Source organism: Acomys minous, assembly GCF_964271855.1.
Source record: "Acomys minous genome assembly, chromosome: 6".
NCBI classification, from domain to species: Eukaryota; Metazoa; Chordata; class Mammalia; order Rodentia; family Muridae; genus Acomys; species Acomys minous.
Genome location: NC_140487.1, coordinates 98681661 through 98699924, shown reverse-complemented (window position 1 = coordinate 98699924; position 18264 = coordinate 98681661). Strand labels below are relative to the sequence as shown.

The following is an 18264-nucleotide window of genomic DNA, read 5'->3' as shown; positions in this document are numbered from 1 at the left end:
TAGCCCTGGCTGTCCTGGCACTTGTTCTGTAGAACAATCTGGCCCTGAACTCAGAGATTCGCCCACCTCTGCCTCCTGAGTGCTGGCTGAAGAAATAAAATAAATCTGAAAAAAAACAAACAAAAAGTCCTAACAGAATACAGCTTTCCACCCACTAGGCCAGCTGTGACTTAACTCTAAGAGACAAGCACCCGGGCCTAGAACCCCGATCCAGTAAGATGTAGCAGGTGCTGCAGAGAACAATCTGGAACGTCAAGAGTAGACGTATTGCTACTCCTAGGCACATTCCCAAGAAGGTTAAAAACATGTTCACACAAAAACATGACTATCCAAATGACCAAAAGAAAGAGGCATAAACGGCCTAAATGTCCACTGACCGATGGATGGATAAAAATACCAGTTGCGGGGCTGGAGAGATGGCTCAGAGGTTAAGAGCATGGGCTGCTCTTCCAGAGGTCCTGAGTTCAATTCCCAGCAACCACATGGTGGCTCACAGCCGTCTATAATGCGATCTGGTGCCCCCTTCTGGTGGGCAGGTGTACACGCAGATACAGCACTCTGTATATAATAAGTAAAATGTTGAGTCCTGAAATAAGTGAAGCGACAGGTGCTGCAGCGTGGATGAACCCTGAAGTCACAGTGAAGCAAACAGAGGCCACATACCGAGCCGTCCTGCTTACATGAAGTGTGGAGGAGGCACGTGGAGCAGAGCTTGCCAGGAGCTAGGGGAGGGCACTAGGAAGAGGCTGCTAAGGAGCAGGCAGAGTCTCTTGTATGTGTGTGTGGGGGGGAGGGGTGACAATTTTTTTCCTGGAATTCGGTAATGACAATGGTTGTGCAACCCTACGAGAAGGTACATATAATACTCGGGAGGGTGAGTTTAATAGTGTGTGAACTGTGTGTCAATAAAAAAACACCAGAGATAATAGCGAGGTGGTGCCTACGCTTGTAGACTTTGGACACCAGACTTTGCTAACACCATCCAACTTTGCGTTTTCTACCAAAATGTTAATCAGGGAGGCAGAGGCAGGGGGATCACTGTGAGCTTGAGGGCAAACTGGTCTACAAAGCGAGTCCAAGACAGCCAAGGCTACACGGAGAAACCCAGTCTCAACACCCCACCTCCCCCCAAAAAGAGAACCATATAAAGTGCTAGTTAATAAATGCAGGACAAAGTCTGCAGAATGCAAACAGTGCCTGGATACGTAGCATAGGAAGCTGGCGTTTCATCTAACCATATTGTAGAAGTTAAAGAAATGTTCATAGCTTAATATATCAATCTAATATGTCAAATGCATAATATATATTTTGTTTTATGCATTTACGTATTTATTTGTATGTATTATGTATGTATATAAGCACATGTGTATCACAGCACACATGTGCCAGTCACAGGACAGTTTGTGGCATCAGGTTCTATCCTTTTACCTTGTGGTTACTGGGCATTAAACTCAGGTTTTCAGGCTGGGTGGCAGGAACCTTCACCTGCTGAGTCATCTTGTCAGCCCTGTTTTGTTTTAAGAGCCTGAAATCCAAAGTAGGATTGTAATAGCTTGTAGTTCTTTTTTTTTTTTTTTTTGGTGGATTTTTTTTGAGACAGGGTTTCTCAATGTTATCTTGGCTGTCCTGGTCTCACTTTGTAGACCAGGGCCCTGAATTCATAGAGATCGCTTGCCTCTGCCTCCTGAGTGCTGGGATTAAAGGTGTGTGCCACCACTGCCTGGCCTCTTTTTTTCCCTCCCAAGGCAAGGATTCTCTGTGTAGCTTTGGCTGTCCTAGACTGGCTATGTAGACCAGCCTGGTCTCAAACTCACTGAGATGCACCTGCCTCTGTATCCTGAAGGGTTGGGAATACAGCTGTGTGCCACTGCTCCTGGCTAATTTTAGTGTTGTAAAAAAACCCTGTTATTGGCCGGGCATGGTGGCGCATACCTTTAATAATCCCAGCCCTCCTGGGATCCACAGCAGGCGGATCGCTGTGAGTTCGAGGCCAGCCTGGCCGACAAAGCGAGTGCAGGACAGCCAAGGCTACACAGAGAAACGCTGTCTCGAAAAACCAAAAACCAAAAACCAAACAAACAAACAAAATCACTGATCTTCAAGCTTAGGCTCCAAGAGAAATGGAAGGACTCTTGTGTCCTTGCAGCCTTCACGACATAGAATATTGGCCAGTTTTATTTAACAGAGTGAGCCGGGCAGTGGTGGCGCACGCTTTTAGTCCTAGCACTGGGAGGCAGGGCCAGGCGGATCTCTGCGTTTGAGGCCAGCCTGGTCTACAGAGTGAATTCCAGGCCAGCCAGGGCTACACAGAGGAACCCTGTCTCAAAAAACAAAACAAAAACCCAAGCAACCAAACAAACAAAGGGGAGTCACAGAAGACTGTGAGTCACATTTAATCCTTTCTCTCTTCTCCTGTGCTATTTCGAATATACAGGCAAAGCCGGAGGGCAAAATGGCAGCGGGCTTCTGGCTGATGTGTCCGGGATGGTCACACCCTTCAAGACAGGCCCTCAACTTGTTCACCTGAATCTGTCAGCTCTCTTTGTCTAACTAGGCCAACTTAAAATTCAGAGAAGGGGACTTGTCTAGGCCTGAAACATTTAAAATCTCCAGCACTGCAGGGAGGAGGGGAGTAAATTTTGGGTCCCCTCTGCATCCCTCCCCGCGCTGCCCCCGTGTTTCTTTACTGTAAAAAAAACTCTGTTACCTGCTTGTTGCTGTCTGCTGTGTCTGAGATTTTCCCCTTGCTTTTTAGTTCTTTAATCAGTGGAGAAAAGCAAGGCAATAACTCCTAGACGTTAGCATTTTGACATCAAGGTCTGATACATAAAATCCACACACTCAGCTCTGTCTTTTCTTTTTCTCTTTCCTTCTTTTTTTTTTTTTTTTGTTTTTTGTTTGTTTGTTTTGTTTTTCGAGACAGGGTCTCTCTATGTAGTCCTGGCTGTCCTAGACTCACTTTGTAGACGAGGCTGGCCTCAAACTCAGAGTGATCCGCCTGCCTCTGCCTCCTGAGTGCTGGGATTAAAGGCATGTGCCACCACGCCCGGCCTCTTTCTTTCTTTCTTTCACTGGGTTTTACTACACAGCCCCAGCTGTCCGGAACCTGCTATGTAGAGCAGGTTGGCCTGGCACTCACAGAGACCCTACTGCCCTTGCCTCTTGCTGAGACTTGAACCCAGGTCCTCTGGAGGAGTTTGCTGTCCTCTCAAGTCCTGAGCCATCTCTTCAGGTCCACAGATGTGTCTTTATTGTTAGGCTAGTCACATTGTTCTGTCAGACTGGCTAACATTAATTTCCCCAACTTGTAGTTTAAAAACAAAACCTAAACAAGAGGATTGCCCAATAAAATTGGCTAATTTAATGAGGGGCTTATTACTCATCTTAGGGGTCAGAAAACCCTAGTTTCTAATTTAGACCCTGACTGAGCAAGTTAACTATGGGCAACTTTAGTTTCCTCATTTGAAAAGGGGATAAACAGAATGTTTGCAAAATTAAAATAAAAAGCATCTAATATAATTAAAAGACTCAGAATTGAACAAGATCTCAAGAAGTCTTAAGATTTAAGTCTTGCCAGGCATGGTGGCGCACACCTTTAATCCTGAGCACTTGGGAGGCAGAGGCAGGCAGATTGCTGTGAGTTGGAGGCCAGCCTGGTTTACAAAGTGAGTCCAGGATGGCCAAGGCTACACAGAGAAACCCTGTATTGAAGGGGAAAAAAAAAAAAGGAAAAAAAATTTAAGTCTTATTCAGAACCTTTCCCCTTCCAGCTGGAAGGAGCTGGTTGCTAGACTCCCTGAAGCCAGAATTGACAAGGCTGCCATCTTGTGGCCATTTAAATGTGTGCTGGAGCTAAGGTCATTCCCAGCAACTGAAAGTTCAAGCAAGGAAAGCTACATCAAAGCAAGTCAGGCACTCCAGAGAGACGGTGGGATAAAGATGATGATTAAAAAACAAAGTTGTGCCGTTACTGGGAAGAGCAAGAAGTAAGGACCTAAGAAGGAACTCTTAAGAAGTATTCCAAGGGCTGGAGCGATGGCTCAGAGGTTAAGAGCACTGGCTATTCTTCTAAAGGTCCTGAGTTCAATTCCCAGCAACCATCTATAATGAAATCTCGTGCCCTCTCCTGCCGTGTAGGCACACATGCAGGCAGAATATTGTATACATATTAAATAAGTAAATCTTAAGAAGTATTCCAAGCCGGGCGGGGCGGTGGGGGCGTGTCTTCAACCCCAGCGCTCATGAGTCAGAGGCAGTATGGGAACTCAAGGCTGCCTGATCTACAGAGCCAGTTTGTTGAGTTGCCTTGCTCTGGACTCTGGACGATGTACTCCTTATCTACCTTTACTTTCTCACCTGTCGAAATACACCCTGATTGCTTGCTTTTACTCCCCTCCCCTCCCCCCCCCCCCAGATACGGTTTCTCTGTGTAATAGCCTTTGGCTGTTTGGCTGTTCTGGATTTGCTTTGTAGACGAGGCTGGCTTTGAACTCACAGAGCTCTACCTGCCTCTGCCTCCTGGAGGGCTGGGATCACAGGCCTACACCACCCTGCCCAGCTGCTATTGCTTACTCTTTTTCGAGACAGGGTTTCTCTGTAGCCTTGACTGTCCTGGGCTCACTTTGTAGACTAGGCTGACCTCCAACTCACAATCTGCCTGCCTCTGCCTCCCGAGTGCTGGGATTAAAGGCGTGTGCCACCACCACCCGGCCAATTGCTTACTCTTAAAACAAAATAAAACAACAGAAACCCAAACCAAACCAAACTCAAACAATCCCACCCCCCCAACCACCGATGCTGGGGTGGTGTTTTGTGTACCGTGTTGTTGTGGACAAGGATATTAGACTCCCAGCGCCTTCTCCACCCCAGCTGCTTCCCAAGTAATTGAGACAGAGACTTTTAGAGTTACACATTTTTGTTACTTCCCAGCCTCCCATGCAGAGTTACTTGTCACATTGTTCCTGCTTGAGCTGTTTCTGTTGCATCAGGCCAGCCCTCATGGCATCTGAGGAGCCTCTCCAACTTCCACGATGACTGGGAAAACGGAAGTTGCAGATAGCCGTACAGTACATTCCAGAACAGCAGCATCACCTATAACTCCAGTTCCAAAGGAGTCCACATCCTCTCCTGGCCTCCACAGGTCACAAACAAAATTTAAGCTAAATGCTCAACAGGATTTCTCCGAATAGCCCTGGCTGTCCTGGACTCTTGTAGACCAGGCTGGCCTTCAACTCATAGAGATCCACTTGTCTCTGCCTCCCAAGTGCTAGGATCAAAAGTGTGTGCTACCACTCCTGGCTTAAAAATAATTTTATTTTATTTTATTTTAGTTTTTTTGAGACAGGGTTTCTCTGTGTAATAGCCCTGGCTGTCCTGGAACTCCCTTTGTAGACCAGGCTGGCCTTGAGCTCACAGCGATCCCGAGTGTTGGGATTAAAGGCATGCGCCACCACACCTAGCAAAATCAAAAATCTTAAAACAAAAAACCTAAAAGATGAAGTGACTGGTGAAGGAAAGACAAACGAGTACGTTGCTCAAGGCTGTGTCATTTGTGTGTTTGAGGTAGTAGCAAAAGCTGATCCTATGCTTCCCTTTTAAAGACCTGAAATGCTTTTTAGCAAATTTGCCCACTATGTTAATCTTTGTCACCCGTGTCTCCAGAGCACAGCTTCCACTGTGCTCCTTCTGAAGGTCTATAGGGAAGCCTGTCCCTCTCCCCTCCCCCCCCCTCCTCTGTTCTCTATTTAGTACTGGTGTTAGAACATAACCCTTGCCGGCTGCTCAGAGAGCTGGCCAGATCTCTCCTGCAGACAGAGAATTAAGAAACTGGTCTGTCCAGTGCTGTTTGCTGGTTTGTTTTATTTTATTTTATTTTTTATTGAGCATGTGTGTGTGTGTGTGTGTGTGTGTGTGTGTGTGTGTTGTGCACACAGTGCAAATGCCAGCGGAGACTAGAGCTGTCAGATCCCCCGCTCCAGGGGTTAACTCTCTTGCTTGGCCATCTCCCCAGCCCTAAGCCTGTGGTTTTACAACTCCTAATGATGCTCCTACCCATTAAAGGCTCCTCGATTCTCCTTGTCCCATAGGCTATCTCTGGGACTCCCCCATCGGTTATGATGCCTGCCTCTTTCTCTTCTTTAAGTGGTCTTAATAAAGCTCCAGGCTTTAAAGGGACGCCTCTCCTTCTCTTTATTTCTGCTATCCTCTTTTTGATACACTGTACTTTCCTTTTTAATTCAGTCTCACCTCCACACCCATCCTGAGCTGATGGTCCAGGCATCCATCCTTCTAAGAAAGCGAATTCCTGAAGGGTGATTATATGCCAGCTTCTTTCCCTAACCAGCCTATCCCTAGTGCTACTACCCCCACCCCCACCCCCACCGCCCCACCTCAACACTGAAGATTGAATTTAGGACCCAGGTGGGCCAGGCAAACACTACACCCCCCCCCCCCCCCAGCTACAGCCTCAGGCTAGCCTCTTTACCTTGCCAGCCTCTTAGAAGCCTCCAGCACTCTTAGAAGGGTCACGAGGTCGGCCACTGTTACTGTCACCTGCTCCCTTTCCTTTTCTTGTACTGATCTTTATTGTTTTATTCCCTCCCGACCCCCACCCTCTGCTGGGAACAGAACTCATGGCTTTTCTCTGGAGAACCTCCGAGCTGTTATTCTCCTACTGCTGTTTGGAACTTTGGCTCTGTCTTCCCTCCTTCCCTTTGCTGGCTCCTTGTCGTTTTGTCTGACCCTCTGGATAATCCAGGATGCTCTCCCCTCTCAAGTTTCTACTTGATGAAATGAGAGCACGAGAGCTACCGCAGCGCTGGGGCTTTTAAGACAGTGCCATGCCAATTTCACACCTCCTTTCCCTTTCCGTTGCTTTGACCCCAGGGAACTGAGGTGTTGACTGAAGAAGAAAATGTAGGATGAAAAGGGGATATGTCAACAGCTACCAACTAAGGCCTTGTGATCCCTCACGAGAAGGGTTCTTGATATTCTACTTAATATTCACAGATTATACCCAATTCTTCTTCCTTTCCCTTCTCCCCTCCGATATTGCAGGATGTGGCATATTGTAGTGGCTAACTTTAAAGTTCAGCCTGTAGGCAAGTGTCTTAGTTAGGGTTTTTTTGTTTTTGTTTTTGTTTTATTGCTTTGAAGAAACAGTATGACCACGTCAACTCTTTATTTATTTTCGTTTTTTTGAGACAGGGTTTTCTCTGTGTAGCCTTTGGCTGTCCTGGACTCGCTTTGTAGACCAGGCTGGCCTTGAACTCACAGCAATCCGCCTGCCTCTGCCTCCCAAGTGCTGGGATTAAAGGTGTGTGCCACCATGCCCAGCCATGTCAACTCTTATAAAGGAAAACATTTATGGGGCTGGCTTACAGGTTCAGGGGTTTAGACCACTATTTTCATGGTGGGAAGCATGGCAGCGTGCTTGGTGCTGGAGAAGGAGCTGAGAGTTCCACATCTGGATCTGCAGGCAGCAAGAAGAGACAGTGAACCACTAGGCCTGGCTTGGGCATCTGAGACCTCAAAGCCCACACTTCCTCCAACAAGACCACCTCCTCCAGCAAGACCACACCTCCTCCAACAAGACCACACCTCCTCCAGCAAGACTACACTCCCAACAGTGCCAGTCCCTGTGAGTGTCGAGGGCCATATTCAAAACCACCATAGCAACGGAGCACGGAGGCCGAGTCATCAGGGAACTGAGGGAAGCAGGAATGTTATCTGGTGGGCCTGGACTCCGGGCTGGATGACATGATGGGAGGGGGCTTTGCATTGATTTTATTTTAAGGGTAGAAGGTGGATGTGGGGCATCCTCTTCAGATTATAAAAGACTTGTTCGGGCTCTGGGGATTGTTTTAGTTTTTGAAGCATAAGAATAGAGAGAAAGGTGTATGTTGATATTGGGCACTCAGAAAGGTTTAGCCTGGTATCCGCCTGTCACTCTCATTGAGCGGTCAACATCTGCATCCCCTTCAACATCTGCATCCCCTTCAACATCTGCATCCCCTTCATATGTCTGAGCAATGGGTTAATGTTGCTGTCACAGACTGCTTGCCTGGAACAACTTAAAAGAAGAATGATTTCTTTTGGGTCACAGATTCAGGGGGATCGCAGCCCATCACGACAGAAAGGGACAAGAGAGAGGAAGGAGGGAGCATATCGCAGCCACCCAGGAAGCAGAGAAGGCAAACTGGGACCACGGGTGAACATAACCTTCAAAGACCCATTTCTAGTCTCTCTCTCCACCAGTCAGGACCCACTTCTGAAAGGCTCCACGGCCTTCAAAACGGTGCCACAACTGGCAGACAAGCTTGCTCGACATGCACCTCAGGGGGTCCCGTTTCAGATTTAAGCCATTGTCTCACATGTGAGAGGGTACAGGCTGCTACCGAAGCTGACAATCAATGCTCACTGTTGATGTCCTAGTGCATTAAGCCCAACCAGTTCCATTCTCCTTTAAAATTAAATATTTATTTATTTGTGTGTATGTGTGTGTGTGTATGTATGCATGCATGCCTGTTTGTCTGTATGCATATCACATGTGGGCAGGTGCCCATGGAAGCCAGATGAGGATGCTGGATTCCCTGGAATAGGTGGTGGGTGGAGCCACCCAGTGTGGGTGCTTGGAACAAATCCTCCTCTCTGTCTCTCTCTGTGTCTCTGTCTCTTTGTGTCTGTCTCTATGTCTCTGTCTCTCTTCCTCTATGTCTGTCTGTCTGTCTGTCTGTCTCTCTCTCTCTCTCTCTCTCTCTCTCTCTCTCTCTCTCTCTCTCGGTTTGTTGAGACAGGGTTTCTCTGTATACCAGGCCTGGCTGTCCTGAACTCACTCTGTAGATCAGACTGGCCTCGAACTCATAGAGACCCACCTGCCTCTGCCTCTAAAGGTGCGCACCACCATGCCCAGCCTCCTCCATTCTTTTTTAAACAGTTATAATTACTGCTTTTCACGTATATTGGGGGCTGGGGGGTCCACGGGTGCATGCCACAGTATACATGTGGAGGTCGGAGGACAACTTTGTGGAGTCAGATCTCTCGTTCCTCTTTATACAGGTTCCAAATATCAAACTCAGATCACCAGGCTTTCCCAGCAAGTACATTAACCCACTGAACCATCTCTTTGAGTTCTCAAAGACAAGTGAGTTTAAATAAGTTTGAGGTGTTTTTTCTCTCTTGTTCTTTTTTCTTTTATCTTTTCTTTTCTTATAGACCTATCATGCTAGTCTGGAGCTCACTCTGCAGCCCAGGATGACCTTGAGTGTCTGATCCTCCTGGTCCGGCTCTCTAACGCTAGGATTAACAGGCATGTGCCACTACACCTGGCTTCTGCTGTCCTGAGAATCAAATCCAGGGCTTCAGACATATTAGGCAAGCACTCTTTTTTTTTTTTTTAACTTTCATTGATTCTTTGTGAATTTCACATCATGCACCCCAGTCCCGCTCATCTCCTTGTCCCTTCAGATCCACACTTCACCCTTGCAGCCTCCCTCCCCCCCCCAAAAAAAAAACCACACAAACTAACAAATCAACAGACGAAGGAAAAACAAAGCGTAGAAAACATCTCATCATGGAAGCTGTAGTGTGTCACTCTGTGTCTCACACTATATCCCTCTGGGATTAAAGGTGTGCGCCACCATGCCTGGCTTTGCTGGCCGATCTTAGGCCAACTTGACACACAAACTAGAGGTAGCTGAAAGGAGGGGAATCTTTTTTTTTTTTTTTTTTAGATTTATTATGCATACAGTGCTATGCCTACATATACACCTGCAGGCCAGAAGAGAGCATTAGATCACATTATATAGATGGTTGTGGGCCACCAGGTGGTTTCTGGGAATCGAACTCAGCATCTTTGGAAAAGCAGCCAGTGCTCTTAACCTCTGAGCCATCTCTCCAGCCCCAAGGAGGAGAATCTTAATTGAGAAAATGCTTCCATAAGATCCAGCTGTAAAAAGTCAGTCACGATGTAATCCCAGCACTTGGGAGGCAGAGGCAGTCAGATCGCCGAGTTTGAGGCCAGCGTGGTCTACAAACAGAGTCTAGGACAGCTAAAGCTACACACAGAAACCCTGACTTGAAAAAGCAAAAACAAAACAAAAACTCAGCGGTAGGGCATTTTTTAAAAGATAAGTTATTGATTGGGGAGAGTCCAGCCTGCTGTGGCTGGTGCCATCCTTGAGGTGGTGGTCCCGGGTTCTAAGAAACCCGGCTGAGCAAGCCATGGGAAGCAAGCTGGTAGGTAGCATTTCTCCGTGGTCTCTGTATCAGCACCTGCATTCAAGGCCCTGCCCTGTTTGAGTCTCTGCCCTGCCTCCCCTCGATGATGAACAGCAATCCGGTGTTTTGTTGCAGCTGTAGCAACCCCAGCGAAGACAGTGTGTTAATGGTTACGGATGTGGGCACGTGGGCTCAGGACTCCTGGGGACCCTCAGACGCATTGTGAAATGGAGCGCAGAAAGGTCCCTCTGAGAGACCGGGAAGCTGAACTCAGTTCACCGTGAGATCTGGCTATTTCAACAGGAAATGGGGTATGCTTTGTGGGTTCTTGAGAAAACGTCAGCTTTCCAATTTCGGACACTGCTTCTTCCCTTTGCTCTTTCCGGAGATATGATGAGACAGCTTTGGCTGCGGCGTCGAATTTGCCATTGTAAGGGTGAGCCAGAGTCAGTGGAGCATGGAGACGCAACACCTTTAATCCCAGCGCTCAGGAGGCAGAAGCAGGTGGATGAATTCCAGATCAGCTAAGACCCTGTCTCAAAAAAAGAAAAAAGAAAAAGAAAAAGTGGCAGCACGTGAGGTGGGGGTGGGGTGGGTGTCAGAAGATACTGGCTTTGATATAGAGCCATTAAAACATTTTTTAAAATGTCACTGCAGCCAGGCTTTCTGTTATTTGTAGGCAAAGGCACTCAGCTTCCTAACTAATTTCGTCTCACTTGCAGCCAAGGACACAGTCCCTGACTCTGAATCAAAAGATAACTGTGAAAAGTAGGAACTATAAAGATCTTTCTAGAGAGATAGTAGTGGCAGCTCTGGTGGCACCAGCCAGTGTATTGACACTTCAGATCATATTTTGCTCTCTGGTGGCCTTCACCAGGGGCACAGACAATGGCTGCTTTGTTCTGAGTAATAACTGTTAGCATTCACTTGTTTTCTAAGAGCCAAGTGTTTTTTATAAACTGTATAAATTTTCTTTCTTAATTTATATGAACTATTTCAGTTGGGTGTTAATTTCCTTCTTGAGGGTTAAGTGAGGATAATTCCAAGATCGCACAGTAAGTGGCAGGTTTGGGGTTCATTTTCAGGTCAGTGTGACCCCCCCAAAGTCAGATTTTAACTACCACATTTCATCCTTGCTATTCCTTTTGTGCAGCTCCTAAGTGTGACCTGGGACCCTTAGTCAAGCTGCAGCCTGGGCAACCCCCTCTTCTTCCTTAGGAAGGGGAGAAAGATGACAGTCCCCCAAAGGCTGTTGTCTGCCATCAGCCCCTCCTGGCAGAGAATGCAGGATCTGCCCAAATGCATGCAGGCCGCCGCCGGCTCTGAGCCAGGCGGCACAGATGCACAGAGTCCTCTGAGCGAGGCTGCGGGGATCCATGCTGTCCTAGCTGCCAGGCTGGGAAGTGCTCCAGACGAACTGCCAGAATTCTGTGTCTAAAACCCTGAGCGATAAGGGAGGAGACTTGGATAGCTCCCTCAGAGACAAAGCAAGCGATTCTGCAGACCTAGAATGTGCCGAAACCCTGCCTCTCCCCCATCCCCTCAGCCCCCAGCCCCCACCCCCTCCCCCCACCCTCTACCCCTCCCCCTCCCCCCAACACCACAGAAGAGGTGGTAACATATGCACAGAGTGCTGCAATTCCTGCTTGCCAACTGATTACCTACAAGTCTTCCTTCCTTTTCTCTTCCCAGGCTACAGTTTAAGGTCGGAAACTCAAAGCCCTCCAACCGAAATCCTGCCCTGCTCACCCACACACCCAGCCTCAGAGCCACCTTCTTTCTTACCCTTCTCATTTAGTCAAGGTTTCCCCATAAATATTTAGTATCACTTCTATGCCAGAAACACAACTGCAGGGGGGGAAAGAAACGAATAGGGGGAGAAAGGCATTAAAAGATAATTGTGCCCAGCGCTTGGGGAGCAGTGACAGGTGGTTGTCTGTGAGTTTGGGGCCAGCCTGGTCTAATATAAGGATTTACAGGCTAGCCAGTGCTAGGAACGTGAGACTCTCTTTCAAAGCAAGCAAGCAAGCAAGCAAGCAAGCAAGCAAAAACCAAAGACAAAAAACAAAAACGAAAACAATCCCCCCAAGAAACCCCCCAAAAACCAAAACCACACAAAAAACAAAACCAAACAATTATGATTATAGAGCTCACTGAGGAGGAAGAGGAATATTGGATGAAAATATACACCCTTCCTGCTATATATTGCAAAATGCCTAAGACTGGATAATTTATAAACTATATAAATTTATTTCTCACAGTTCTAAACATTGGAAGTCCTCAAGGTGTCTGATAAGGCCCTGCTCTGGGCTTCTGAGATGGGTTCTTGTTAAGGTTTTAACAGGGTAGAAGGTAGGGCAAGGTGGGTAGAGCTTTCCAGCTCTTTAATGGCACTAGTGCCACCCATTAGTCCTCCGAGCCTAGTCATTTAAAAGTCCCACCACTCGCTATTGATTGGAGCTATTTCTATATGAATTTTAGAGGAACGCAAGCATTCCAGAGGTAGTCCTGGGGGACCAGATGTACTTTAAATCATTTGTCTTCTGCCCTCAAAATCATCATTCCCTTCATAAGGATGGTGTTTCTTACCTTAGACCATACACTGCAGTCCTTCCTTCCTTCTTTCCTTCCTTCCTTCCTTCCTTCCTTCCTTCCTTTTCCTTCTTTCTTTCTTTTTTTCCAAGACAAGGTTTCTCTGTGTATCCCTGGCTGTCCTGGACTCCCTTTGTAGACCAGGCTGGCCTTGAACTCACAGAGATCCACCTGCCTCCGCCTCCCAAGTGCTGGGATTAAAGGTGTGCGCCACCACTGCCCGGCATTTCTCTTTCTTTTTTAAAGAAGGATTTATTTATGTTTTTAAATTATGTGTGCTCTGTGTGTTTGTGTGTGTGTGTGTGTAGGTATGTGCATATGAGTGCACGTGTTCATGGAGGCCAGAGACATCAGACTCCCCCCAGGAGCTGGAGTTACAGGTAATAGTTAGCCACCAGACATGAGTGCTGGGAGCTGAACTTGGGTCCTCTACCACAGCAGTACACATTCTTAGCTTCTGAACCATCTCTCCAGTGCCCGTCCTTCTTTAAAAAAAAAAAAAATCAAATTATTATTATTGGTGTGTGTGTGTGTGTGCATGTGCGCGTAGGCATGTGTGTGTGAGTGTGCCGGTGTGTGTGAGTATGCATGCCACAGAACCATGTGGAGGTCAGAGCACATCTTTATGGATTTGGCTCTTTCCTTCCGACTTTATGTAGGTTCCAGGAGTAGAAGTCAGGTCTTCAGGACTCACTGAGCCATTGTGCTGGTCCTCCGTCTGTTCTTTTTTTTTTTTTTTAAAATATTTATTTATTTATTATTATGTATACAGTGCTCTGCTTGCGTGTACACCTGCAGGCCAGAAGAGGGCACCAGATCACATTACAGATGGTTGTGAGCCACCATGTGGTTGCTGGGAATTGAACTCAGGACCTTTGGAAGAGCAGGCGGTGCTCTTAACCACTGAGCCATCTCTCCAGCCCCCCTCCATCTGTTCTAATGGGCCTCCCTGTCTCTTTATCTTGCCCACTCAAGCCCATGCTCTACAGCACACTTCTAAAGTGCGATGTAATAGCTCCTCCATTAAGGTCCGCCTCTCCTCCGGGGGTACAGCCCAGGGGTGGAGCGTATGACGGCAGCATGGTTACCTCTCCTCTTGAACGGTTGGTTTAAGCTGCTTTGTCCAGCCTGATGTCAAAGTCGTCGCCTTCTACAGCAACTACTACTCACCACATCTTGGCCAAGTTCCTATCTCCACTGGTTACCCATCCGCCTTGGCTCAGGAAATGGTTATTCTGAATTCAAGGCACTTGCTGCATTTGTGCTAGATGAGAGCCAGTTTTAGATGAAGCATTGTGGTCTGGCCACAGGACAGTATCAGCAAGGAAAAGGACAGCTGGAAGCCCCAGTTCTCACAGCTGTGGAACTGGAGGACCATAGCACAGTGCTTGGTGCAGGGGAAGGGCTGAGTGCATTTCCTGCAATATATAGAGAACTATGCAGCAGGCAGCGTTTTTACTCTATCTGTGACTGGAGTTACTAGTGCATGCACCTATATATTCATTCAAAGCAAGCAGTGCCTTAGGGTATGGGTTGTAAGTTACATGTGCACGCTCTATAGTTGTTTCACAAAATGACTTTCAAAGAAGGTCACTGCTTCTAGTCCTTGCAACCCCATGAACTATCATCCCAGTTTTATAGGTGAGGAAATGGTCTTTCATTTATGTATGTATTAAGCATGCATGTGTGGGGGGCATGTACGCCATTTCTAATGTGTGGAGGTCAGAGGACAACTTTGGGAGTTGGTTCTCTTTCCTTTCACCTTTATATGGGCTATGGGGATCGTTAGGCTTACATGGTAAGCACTTTTAACCCATGAGCCATCTCACTGCCCCCTCCCCCTTTTGTGGTTCCATCTTCTGCTTTTCCCTGGGGGTGCCCAGACTCTGTGAAACACTGAGACAAGGAGGAGGAAGCAGAGTCTGCAACGGGTGAGCCCTGTGGGATTACAGTCCAGCTGGCCCTGGCAGGGGTGGCAGTGGCGGTGGTGGTGGGGAAGACTTTTCTCCGAGGATGAGGATAAATCTGTGACTCTTAGACAATATTCAGTGAAACAGCTTATGCACGCCTTTATTGCTGAAACAGCCCAAGTTCCCGTGGTGTGTGTGTGTGTGTGTGTGTGTGTGTGTGTGTGTGTGTGTATGTGTGTGTGTGTCTGCGGTAGCCCCTTTGTTCCAGGGAGCACAAGTGTTATGAACCTTGGGCAGAGGGGAGGGACTTCGTGGGTGAATGCATTTAATTGGCTGTGGCTAAGATACTGGCGATGCTCTATTTGCATCTAGGTGCCCGCTGTGTGACTGCCTGACTACCTTGGGGATTTCCGAGCTACATGCTCAGAGGCAGGCACGGAGACAGGGACAGAGCTTGTTCCACTCCTGCGATCTAAGGACAAAAATTTAAATCTCAAGTTTGAGATTTCCGGGGTTTGAACAGGCTCCACTGTGACAGTCCTATGCCAGTTCCTCTGGTGGCATGTGCCACATGCCCCACAGCCTTGCACCCTTTTATCTTGCTCTTGGGTGCATGTATGATCTGTACATTTCTTGTCCTGACTCAAAAAAAAGAGACTTAGGAGAATGAAATAGATTAGGGAGTGTTGGTTCTGAGCTTCATACGTACTTAAACGTAACCTTTTGATTTTGATTTGTTTTAAGACAAGTTGTTCCTATGTAGCCAAGGCTGGCCCAAACTCAGAAGCCTCTTACTTCAGCTTTCCAAGAGCTGAGGTCATGGGTGTGCACCACAACTGTCTAACCGTTCGATGTTAGGACAGTATTTATTGACCAGGCACATTGGTCACCCACACCTTTAAATCCAGCACCCAGGAGGCAAAGGCAGGCAGGTCTCTGTGTGCTCAAGGCTAGTCTGGTCTTACACGGTGAGCCCCAAGGCCAGCCAAGCCTATGAGAAGCTGTCTCAAACAAAACAAAAATTTGGTTTGTGTGGAGACTGAAGGCACGTGGACCCTCAGCGACTGTCTAGGGCCCTCTCCCCTTCCATTATGTGGATCTTGGGGGAATCCAATTCAAGTTCTCAGGCTTTCCAAGCAGGTGTCTTCATTTTTCCAGCCCAAATGTACTTGTTTGTTTGAGGCAGTGTCTCACTGTGTATTCCTCACTGGTTTTGAACTCGCTATGTAGACTAGGCTGGCCTTGAACTCACGAAGATATACCTGACTCTGCCTCCCTGTGCTGGATCTAAAGGTGAGAATCACCACATTGCCCCCATCCCCAAACTTAATTACATGATTATTTTTGTACCACAATTTTTCATGTTGTTCCTCCTCCCTCCTTCCTTCCCTCCCTCCCTCCCTCTGTTGTTTGTTTGTTTGTTTGTTTGTTTTTTAAGACAGGGTTTCTCCATGTAGCCTTAGCTGTCCTGGACTCCCTTTGTTGACCAGCCTGGCCTCGAACTCACAGAAATCTTCTGCCTCCTTGAGTGCTGGGATTAATGCCCCACCACACCTGGCATCATTTTTCTTTTAGACATTCCAGGAGTCATAAATTGGGAGAGGCCAGTACGTTGTACAAAGGACTTGTCCAAAGCCAGGCCCCGTAGTAAAGGGCTCTACTTAGGAACGGAACCGAAGTAAGTCTGCAACCAGAGGCATCCAATGCCTCGGGTGTTTCCAGATCGATCTGTCACTGGGGTTAAACTAACTAGCTCCAAGAAAGTCAAATGTGTGTTCTATTCAAAGTTGCAACAACCTACTTTGTGACCTTGGCAAATTATTCAGCTTCCTCATTTGAAGCTCGGAGGATGTAACGGTACCCACCGCAGAGAGTTGCTATTAGGATTAAATGAACATGGTTTGAGCCCTCAGCACAAACCTGGCATGTAGTCAGCGCGCAGTAAATGGTAGCTATTATTACAAGAGCTGTATTTGTTGAATGATTGACTCTGGTATGTAACACCTGCATTCAACTTGAACACAGAGCTGTCAGTCATTCAATCGAAGGGGTAGGAACCATAGCACAGCACTCGCCAATTTCTTCTAGAAATAAATCTTCGTGGGAGGATAATGACCGGTTGGAAAGTGTTAAGTCCGGAGCAAACAAAGAGGCCATCCCCCGTCTAAGAAGCGGGGAGGCGAAGACTGGCCCGTAGGCTGCAGTTACAGTTCTGAGTCGCTCCTGGACTCATTAGCAGCCAGCTGAGCGTACTTAGCCTGGGGCGAAGACGCTTCAAAAGCAAGATTTTTGAGGAATGGGACAGGATCTCCTCCAATTACGCTCATTTCATTCTCAGGGACCACACCCTGCTGGTTGGGAGGAAGGACTCTAAAGCCTCGGGGCGGAAGCTTTTGCGCGGCCACAGACCTGACCATCTATGGTCACAAAACGCACAGAGCAAACAGGAAGTGGGGTGCGAGTTAGGTTTTCTCGACTTCCCCAGCCCTAGACACAGGACGGAGCTAGAACCGGCATGCCCACACGCCCAAAGCCGGGCCTGCTCTGCTGCTAAGCTCCGCGAGTCCATTGCTTTTCCCCTCCACAGATAGGAAAACCAAGATCTGCACGCCCAACGAGGGGCGGAGTTTGGCCCTGATCCCCACCATCAGACACTTGGCTCTCAGAAGCTTCCAGCCTTACTGTTGTTCCCCGAGACTGAGGTTAAAAAATGGACTGAGCTCAGTCCCTGAGCACAAACTGACAGGAGAAGCAGCCACTCACCTGTCCTCTTTTGCGTAGGCGGGGCTTGAGCAAGGACTCCAGCCTCTCATTGGTCTGGGTCTCGAGGCGTGACCAACGGTGGACACGCCCCTTCTCCGAGTCGCCCCCGCCTTGGGGGCGGAGCCCTTTCCCAAGTGCTCCTAAGCCGGAATCTCTCTCCGGTGGCGGGGAATGAGGGCGGAGCCACGAGCCGGGCGGCCAAACTTCTTCCTCTCTCCGGGGCTAGCGTTTCAGCCGGTGGCTCATTTCCGGTGAAGGTGCCGCGCCCAGTGAGGGCCCGGAAGTGGGTCGCGCGGAGACCGCTGGGCGGTTCTTGCCGGAAGTAGGGAACGGCTGATCGCAGTCCGGAGGTGAGGCGGAACTCTTAAGGTGAGGGTTGGTGGTTGGTTAAGGATTGGGGTGGTCTTTGGGGTCCACCAGGTCCTGGCGTTGGGAATGGCCTTGTTAGCCTATACTCGTTTAGGGAGCCCAGCTGAACGGGCCGGGGTTGTGGCCCTTCGGCCATCCTCGGCTCCTGGGTGCGGTCTCTTAAGGTGGGGCCGGGGTACCAGATTGAGCCGGAAGGTTCTGGGGAAGCCGTTTTCCCCTCGATTTCGCAGCTCTGTCTATCAGCCTCCGCGGAGGCCTGATTCCTAAAGACACCCCAACTAAGTGAAAGGAACCTGTGAGACCTTAGAATTTCTTTCTGGCCAGGTCTCGTCCCCATTGCACGGATGGGTAAATTGATCTCGGAGAAGGGAGTCTGGTTTTAGAGCAAGGTTTTCAGTCCCGGATCCTTCCC

General features: G+C 48.2%; 1 protein-coding gene across 5 annotated transcripts in view; it reads left to right on the top strand.

The window, feature by feature from the left end:
* CAP1 (cyclase associated actin cytoskeleton regulatory protein 1) overlaps positions 1-18264 on the top strand; it is a 52063-nt gene that overhangs the window by 9022 nt on the left and 24777 nt on the right. Inside the window, exon 1 of one of the 5 annotated variants that reach the window (XM_084784886.1) lies at positions 17698-17833. The exons of 1 other annotated variant lie outside the window; for it this stretch is intronic. The gene's annotated coding sequence lies outside the window, so the exon portion shown is untranslated. Of the gene's footprint in view, positions 1-17697; positions 17853-18264 lie in introns of those variants that run through there. 3 more of the 5 variants (XM_084784885.1, XM_084784884.1, XM_084784883.1) reach the window with 3 other exon arrangements.